At 30.8% G+C, this 9,293-nt stretch overlaps 1 long non-coding RNA gene across 1 annotated transcript; it reads right to left on the minus strand.

Moving 5' to 3' along the window:
- Nucleotides 1-4,054: 4,054 nt before the first annotated feature.
- LOC114303559 (uncharacterized) lies at nucleotides 4,055-9,293 on the minus strand. Its single transcript, XR_014357814.1, has 4 exons — nucleotides 9,054-9,293; nucleotides 8,824-8,883; nucleotides 4,555-4,813; nucleotides 4,055-4,393 (listed from the first exon to the last, which is right to left on the minus strand). It is a non-coding gene; the product is annotated as an uncharacterized LOC114303559 (long non-coding RNA).

A 9,293-nucleotide genomic window follows, 5' to 3' on the forward strand; every position in this document is an offset into this window, starting at 1 on the left:
TCTACATTACAAACATGCATGCATGAATGAGTTCCAAATCAACACAATGAACCAATTCTAGACTTGAATCACTAGAGGCTCAAGAATCTAACATGAATGAGCTCAAACACAACAAAGAGGGGTTGAATTCCTTACCTAGAGCTTTAGTTACAAGGTGAGGAAGTTAGATTTGCAATCTATGTTCCAATTCCTTCAATTTCCAAGCAATTCACAATGTAGAACTCAATTTCTCTCCCTCTCCCTCTCTTGGTCGGTTAAGCACAAGAAAATGGCTGAGCAAATGTGTTTTGATTCAAGTATAAGGCTCAAGTGTGTGTACATGAGATAGTGGCAAAATGGTAAATATGGCAAACTCTTTAATTGGCTTATTTTTAATCTAATTTAATCATACCTAATCAATTTTCAGATAAGTATACCATAAAATCACATTAATTCTAAGGATCATTAAACATCAATCGGTTTCTAATTCGGCCGCCGATAAGGCCTTCAATTAGCAGTTTAAACATATAAACATGAACAGATAATCAGACAATCAAACAGATAGAATGCAATTAACTAACATATACTCAGTCAATTCAGTTTCAATTTCAGTCAGTCAGTTCAGTATTTCATTCAGTTCGATTATCAGTCAGTTATCAGTTCCGTTTAGCAGTAATCGGTGATTATCGGTAATCGATCAGTCCTTAATCAGTAAACAGTATGAGGGTTGTTACACAAAGCCTCTATATGAGATTGTAAAATAAAAGTTAAATGGAAGTTAGCCAATAGAGATTTTCTTAATTGTTTAAAATTAAGAAAATAAAAAAAAAATAGTATGAGATATTGATCATAAGGCTTCTAAATAAGAATCTCATTTTGCTTATATAAATTAGAGTATAAGATTCATTTTATATAAGTGAAACAATTTACTTTTTCTTTCTTTTTTCGATGTAGGATTATAAAATAAAAGGTAAATGGAAGCTAGTCAATGAGAATTTTCTTAATTGTTTAAAATTAAAAAAAAAATCAATAATTTTAGAATGAGAGTTTGAAGCGCTTAGAAGGTTTCTCTCTAAAAATCTTATTTTCCTTATATAATATATAGATTTGAATTGTCACTCTCTAGTTTTTAAAATATACAACTAAATAATTTTTTAAATTATAAAAACTCTATTAAAAAATATATCTTTCAAAATTGATTTTAAAATCAAACCAAACGGATTCTTTTGGGTAAGGGAAGTATTTTTTTTGTTGGATCATATAAAAATGACATTTTTTTATTTTTCAATTATTAAGATTTTGGAGACTTATTATCCAATATGGGGACTAAAGCCATTGTTTGAATGGTCTACGACATGAGTCGGTCGGGTTTTTAGCTGTCATGACCGGACTAGCTAGTTGTAGGTCAATCAGTTTCTATAGGTAGAACCAAAGTATATCAATATCAAAGGACCAAAAAGAAGAGAATAAATTACTTGCTTACACTTTATAAAAAAAAAAAAAAAGATAGAACAACCTGCCTGCTTGCATTGCAGTCTGATTTAGAGAAAGGGAGAACAAATTACTTGCTAGTTCATTACATTCATATATAAAAACAAAGTGCATAAAAATAAAAATAAATAATAAAAAAAGTATACAATTTACTAGATTGGAAAGAAAAGAAAACAAAATTTAACTAGCCATGGTGTTTAAATTTGAATTTGGGGTGATTGTTATGCTTTATGCACGAGGTCACTATTGTGCAGTCAATAGGGTCCATTACGGGTATTATTTCAATAATCTGAATCATTCACGTTTTAGAGTATATTAAACAAAATATATCTGCAAAAAAAATCAAATTGATCGGATATCGATAACTTTTTCATCTAATTACATTTGTATTTTAAAAAAATGAATAGTTAACGTGATTTTGTGTATAAAACAGAATACAAATGTACTTAAATGAAAGGGCTACCAATAACCGATTAATTCAATTTTTCCAAGTATATTCTACTCAATATCTTTAAAAATTGAATGATTCGGATTATCAAAACAAGACCCGAAGTGAGCCCCAGTTAGCTGTACAACAGTGACTGTTGTGCTTTATGCACAATAGCTACGTATACCCATCTTCCTTAAAATTTGGCAACATTTGTCCTTCTGTTAGCATTTAACAGAATTAATCCATTGGCTAGAGCTCTTAAAGTGTACTGAGAGGTTAAGAGTTCGACTCTTTCCACCTACAGGAGGGTTGTATTACCCTTGCAATCATTTGGGATATCTCTCTCCTTCTTCGGGAGTTTATTTGTAGTTATCTATGCTATAATTGTTGATTCAAATTACGTCAATGTATTGAGATACATTGTAAATTTTTTTTAAAGAGTAATTACACTGATGGTCCTCAAAGCATACATTACGTTACATTTTAAATCTCAATATTTTAATTGTTCTATTTCAAGTCTCAAAGTATACGATTTGTTACACTGTAATTCTTGATGTCAACACCAATCAAAATGAGCAAAAAAAGTGATATTTATAAAATTTTACATGAAATTACAACAAAATTAAAATGATCAATAATGAGGAGCCTAATAGATATGACTTGGTGATTCTACTCCCCGTCGATGCTTGACTTTAGAAAGAAAAATAAATTATATTAATTTGATGTGTCTAAATAAAATAATAATATTAGGTTGTTTTACAACACACATTTTTTTTTTTTTTAAAGTATATATTATATGTAAGATATGTCATCTATATCATAAATATTATAACTAAATTACTTTTATATTCAAAATTAAAAATAATATAATGGATCATGATCAAATATCACTTATGACATGATTATGACTTTTTCGATTATGACCAAAATAATAATTATAATAAGTTATAGCACTACAACAAAGGATGGTTTTAAAAACAAAAATTTAGGGATAAAATCACTTTTTAGATACGTAATATTTTTTTGGGGGGGTCAAAAATAGCATTATTGTTTTTTTAGAGACAAAATTAGACATTTAGTAATAACTTATTATTTTTTTGGGACCTGAATTTTATCTAAAAAATGATTGTCCCTTAAAATGTATCTATCAGCAACAATTTTATAATTTTATTGCTAAAACTCTTTTTCTTTTTTTTTTTTTTTCTTTTTTTTTTTTTTTTTTTTTTTTTTTTCAAATTGACCTTTTAGCAATTGTTATCGTGACAACACAAATTGGTCCTTAAATGTTTTTTGCAACAATTTTTTTATATTTTGAAACAAAAATTTAATCTTTAAAACTCTCATTTGTTATAGTATAACCAACTTTACAACATAACTAAGGATCATAACCAAAGACTAATTGAGGCATAATCAAATACCTCAGACATAACTAAAATAAAACAAGAAGTGATTATAATCAAATTATAATTTACATTACAATTAGTCATAGTTAACTAATACCAGAACAAATAATAATCAAAAACTACAAAAAAAACATAACTAGACACGTGTTATAGAATTTTTCCGACTAATACCCACTTACACTTGTGATTGTAATAGATACATCTTAACTTGTCCACTAGGGATTCTAATATAATCTGTAGCTGTATGGTTATTTATATAGGGAACTTCTAAATTATTAAAAAAATATATGATTTTTATCTTTAAATTATAAAAGTGTACAGATGAACCCTAAATTATTGTGAAATGTCACTTTGTCCCATAAATTATAAAGGCATATAGATAAACCTCTTAAATTATAAAAACGGTACAAATTGGACCCCTAACAAAAAGGCTCAGATTGAAACACGTCCATAGTCTATAAAACTGTACAAATTAAACCCCTAACGAAAGGGATGCCAATAGTTTAGGAGTCTGTTTGTACCCTTTTATAATTTAAGGAACAAAGTAATTCTTCACAATAATTTAGGGAATCTATTTACACGCTTTTATAACTTAGGAAGTCAAAATGATATTTTTCAATAATTTAGGAGATCATGGTGTAAATAATCCCAGCTGAAATTATTGGTTATATTTCCGCATTATTTGATAACACTCTTCTATTTTGCGAATAAAAACAAGAGACAAAACAATACAAAGGTATCTCCGACCAGGGAACAGAAGTTGCATTTTTTTTGTTTAATGGTAAAAGGCCGAATTTTGAGGCAAACTGACAAAAATATTACCCTTTTTTTATAGGGCATGTCATGGCTCTTGCCAAGTGAAAGGACAAGGAAAGCAAACCACCTCAAAATTCTTTTATTTATTTATTTAAGAAAAAGTGTGGTTGCGTAGAAAATGGTACAATCATATTCGAAATTTCAAGCCTCATGTCTCTTAGAGAAAGAAAATATGAGAAAGAGGCACAAAGGGACTACAACAAATGCTGCAAGCTTTAACAAATCTTCAGTCTCCTTTGAAATCACTCCAATCCTTGACCAATCTCCACTATACCTTCACATTTAATTGTGCAGATTTTGCAAGTTAGAGTTGAGAGAGAGAGAGAGAGAGAGTAGATACTGGTAAAGTCTAAACACTACTATCTATTTAGATCAGAAAAAATAAAATAAAACAAAATAAAAATAAAATAGTAGAAGTAATTTCTAGGAGATTACCCGGCATCAATGAACCCCAATCCAAGTACTGTAACTGCAGACTGAGTAAGAATTGTGTTTGAAACTCTCAATGGAAAAATGGGTTCCTGTTTGTCCCTTGATTTCTCACCCAATTCTCTCTTTTGAGCTACTACTGTACTGCTTCTAAACTTTGTCCCATTTTTCTTCACAACCATGTGTGTAAGGATGTTGGAGATAACACTCCTTTCAGTGATCAGCATTTTCTTGTCCAAGTCCTTTCTTGCATATTTATTGGTGGCTATCATTACATACATATCAACAAAAAAAAAACTCAAGGTAAGGGCAAAAATGTCATTTAACAAAAAACACAAACTCTAAATTTTCTAACATTTGATGAGCAGTCAAGTAACAACCTAAAAGATAATTCTATTAGCACAACCAACTTTATCTTAGTATGCATGTTTGTATTATTTCGATATCAATTGTCCAAAAATAATATTAACTTCCAAACAAAATTATTTGTTTGAACATCGTATGGAATAAAGTTTTTATTTGAACAATTGAATTTTGTTTAAAATTGAAATTCAAACAATTAATTTTTATTTCAAAGTTAATATTCAAACAACATAAATGATTTATACTTGGAAAAAAATATGAGTTAGGAATAGAATTAGAGCAAAGATACAATTACCCAATTTTTACACAAATTTGTAGACTATCTCACATGGGTGTATAAGAGAGTTTGTAGAATTTTGTGTGGAAAACAAAAATGATTCATTTACATAATTTTTTCCCCCCAAATGTATTTTTGACTTGTAAGAAAATGATTATGACCTTTTTACCGGTCAGAAACATATTCGGGAAAAATACGGAAGGAAAAATTGTATGGATGTAGCATTGCCGGTATAAAAAATTGTATGGATGTAGCATTCATTCACTACAACAAAATTAAATTTTTACGGCTTGCAATGCATGCCGTAAGAACTCTTTCACGGCAAATGCCGTTATATGACATGCCGTGAAAAGTTGAGCATCATTTACGACATGCAGTTAAAGTTGTAAAAAGTAATAAATTAAACATTAATGACATATTTTGTATGCTGTATATTATTTTTTACGACATTTTTGTCATGTCATAAGTCATCTTACTTTCCATGGCATAATTTTACATGTCGTAGAAGGTTATTTTGAATATATTTATGGCATACTTTGCATGCCGTATATAATATTTTACTACATTTTCTTACATGTCATAAATCATCACACTTTTTACCACATAATTTTGTATGCTGTAGAAGGTCATTTTTAATATATTTATGACATACTTTGTATGCCGTATGTAATCTTTTACGGCATTTTCTTGCATGTCATAAATCATTGCACTTTTTATGACATAATTTTATATGTCGTAGAAGGTTATTTTTAAAATATAATATATATATACACGAATATAACCTTGCCTAACAATTTCAAGATTCAACAGTTAATAAGAAAATGGACATTCACAATAACAATCAGATCAGCAGATAATGTGGACTACATTTGCATAAGCAACATGAAATCTTAATAAGAATTTCACAAAACAATATGTTATGCTCTAGTAACAAAAATAAGCTGCTGCTGGTGGAGTAACATGATGCAAATGTAGTCATAAACATCAGGCTTTGACCTTTGATATAGGAAATGCAATACTAGAAAATATATCAATGCATTAATACATTAGTTGCAGAAACTGAGACAATGTAAAATATGTCCGGTCTAAACAATATGTTATGCAATGTAAAATATGGAACTGGAGATGATGTGGAAATGGAAGAGTTGCATGATGCTGATTCAAGTGCCGATGAACCAACTGAAGAAAGCACCAATAAATCAGACCCTGGGGTCATTGTTTTGGATGATTAAAACTAATACGAGTAAGGTTACTAGCTGAATTGCTAAACTTTTTTTTTCTTTTTCTTTATGATGATAGTGATTAGTCAGTTTCAATCTAATTAACTAGAAATGTTCTAGACTCCTAAAGTAGTGTTTTACAGCTGATTTTTTTTTAATAGAAACTTAGTTTCCTTCAATTTTTAATAGAGAAATCATACCTTCAATTTTTACAGCTGATTTTTTTTTAATAGAAACTTAGTTTCCTTCAATTTTTAATAGAGAAATCATACCTTCTGTGTTCTTGCCTTCCATCGCCAATTTGAAAGATTGCTAATTGAAGAAGTATTGTCTAGCCTAATTGAACTCGTCTTCTCTAGCCTAGTTACCTAATTGAATAAGTCTAGTCTAGCCTAATCTCTGGGACTTACCTGATCAGTTTCTGGAAAGAGTAATGCTAGGGATAAGAAACTCAAACAAAGAAAAATATGAAGAAAGACAAGTGTGGTTGAGATTCATTCAATGTGCAGGTTTCATCATACAGATATTAAATTTCCACAACTGACACTGCACTCAAGTAAATCACAAGTCACAAGTATAAACATTCATATTAGAAAGCCTATTCTCAATTTAACATAGCACAAATAGAATGATATTCCAGTTGGTGCAACAACAATATCACATCTTTAATTCCGTACAACCAATTACACGACCATTTCCTTCACTACTGGGTTGCAGAAATAGTTACCGCATCAAACCAAAACACCTAAGTTTTCATTGTGTAACAAAATTCATATAATCTACCTCACAAAATGACTCCAAAACATAATAATCATAATAAATTCTCATGTTCATCTGAAAAAATTAACTTCACACAAGATGGGAAAAAATATCCTAAAACTAATTCGTTAAAAGATTGCATCACAGCTAATAGTAAAGGAGAACTAGTCAAGCCCAATAAGCATTCGGTTATATGAAAATCAAATGTTCCTACTTCTCATTAATCATGCAACACTTCCACACCCTCACAATCCATCCTCACGTAGTGCTCATCTTCATCATTAGTATTTGCACCAAGTCTAGATGCATCTAAAGGTGCAGATGGCATAACCTATGACTAAACCAGTGGTGGTAATATACCCAAATGCTAATTGTGTGATGATGTTTCAAACCCAATTTGGTTAATCTCTGTTTCTGGATTTCCAACTGGGATAAATTGGCTTGAGTTGTTGACACGATATGAATTTTCATTTTAGTGAGTCTCAACAGTTTTTTTTCTCCCAATCTATCTGTCATTTCCATTATTGTCAAATAGCAAACCGAACCGTGAATCATTTTGCTACAATAGTGAATCATAAATCATAAGAGCACTTTATTTAATATAATTTATGAAAAAATAATATATTCTTATACATGTATATATACATATAAAAATACACACAATGTTTAAAATAAAATGAATACCAATACAACTAAATTATATATACATGTATATATAATTATGTTCATTAATATAATTAATTGATCTCTTTATTTCTTGATAGAGGGGTGAAACATCTTTTTGGTTGAAACTCGTATCAAAACGTATGAATCTAATCATGAATCGCACAATTCTTACAGCCATGGTCCTTTCTGTTTAGAAGCCTTACATATTTCATATTATTACTTAAATTGATTTTTGTTGTTCCATGTACTTCTACATATTCAGGTGGTGGATTTGGTTAGAAGAGCAGTGCCCCTTGCCCTGACACCTGAAGATGACCCCAGGAGGGATGAGCTAAAGAAGCTCCAGGAGAAGAAGGAAGAAATCGACATGCTGGCACATAAGCAGGTCCGGCGCACCCTCTGGTCAGGGCTAGGGTTGGCTATCATGCAGGTTGGGCTCTTCTTTCGTCTTACATTCTGGGAATTCTCATGGGATGTTATGGAGCCAATTTCATTTTTCACCACCACCACTGGCTTAGTCATAGGTTTTGCCTACTTCCTGTTTACTTCGAGAGACCCAACTTACCAATGATGAAGATAAGCACCAAGTCTAGACTGCTTAATTGTCAGTTGCATTCAAACTATAACTTATTGATTCTAAATATATGTATATATTTTCTGTGGTGTCCTATCAGGTTGATCTTCAAGCACAGGCAAGGGCTCATAGGATTCTTAAAACCCATGAAATAGTGTGAACCTCAATATTACATAGTCGTACAAGTAATACAGCACACAGTGAATCAGTTGTCAAGCATAGCAGTTAAATTAATAACACTAACTAAGCAACTAATATCTCCATCAAAATTCAGAACAAAGCAAAATTCAATTAGCAATTGGAAACAATTTCTGTAAGAACAGAGACATTCAAACCATCAAAACATGTTACATAACCACACCAAATCAATAAAAATTTTCATTGAAGAGCCATAAACACAACACAATTCAAAATACCTCATAGCTCCTGTCTCTCTATGAATCCTTGCTGCTTGAGATCATAAAGTTGAAATGAAACTGGAAGGGAGAAAAATTTAGGTTAATTGAATAGAAATCAAATCAAAATCAAAACCCTAGAAATCAAAATCAAAATCAAAATCAAAACTCTAGAAATCAAATCAAAATCAAAGAGAGATGAGAGGAGAAACTGAATTAATCGAATAAGGGATGCAATCCAAGGCTCTCACCGAATCAATCCAAGGCTCGGAATTAAAATCAAATGCCAAGCTCCGAATCAATCGATTGGTGCTCGTGTAACTAACATCATCGGAGGGGCAATGGCCGGTGGTGGTCGCTGGTGGTGCTCGTGTGTTTGTGTGAGATGTCGATGGAGAGGAGAGAGAGAGAGAGGGGGAGAGACAGAGACATACAAAAAAAGAAAAAGGAAATAAATGTGTGAGCTAACAGATTGCTAATAAACCTGTGTT

This window comes from Camellia sinensis, unplaced genomic scaffold (genome assembly GCF_055761805.1).
Source record: "Camellia sinensis isolate YWXY unplaced genomic scaffold, ASM5576180v1 Unanchor10, whole genome shotgun sequence".
NCBI lineage: Eukaryota > Viridiplantae > Streptophyta > Magnoliopsida > Ericales > Theaceae > Camellia > Camellia sinensis.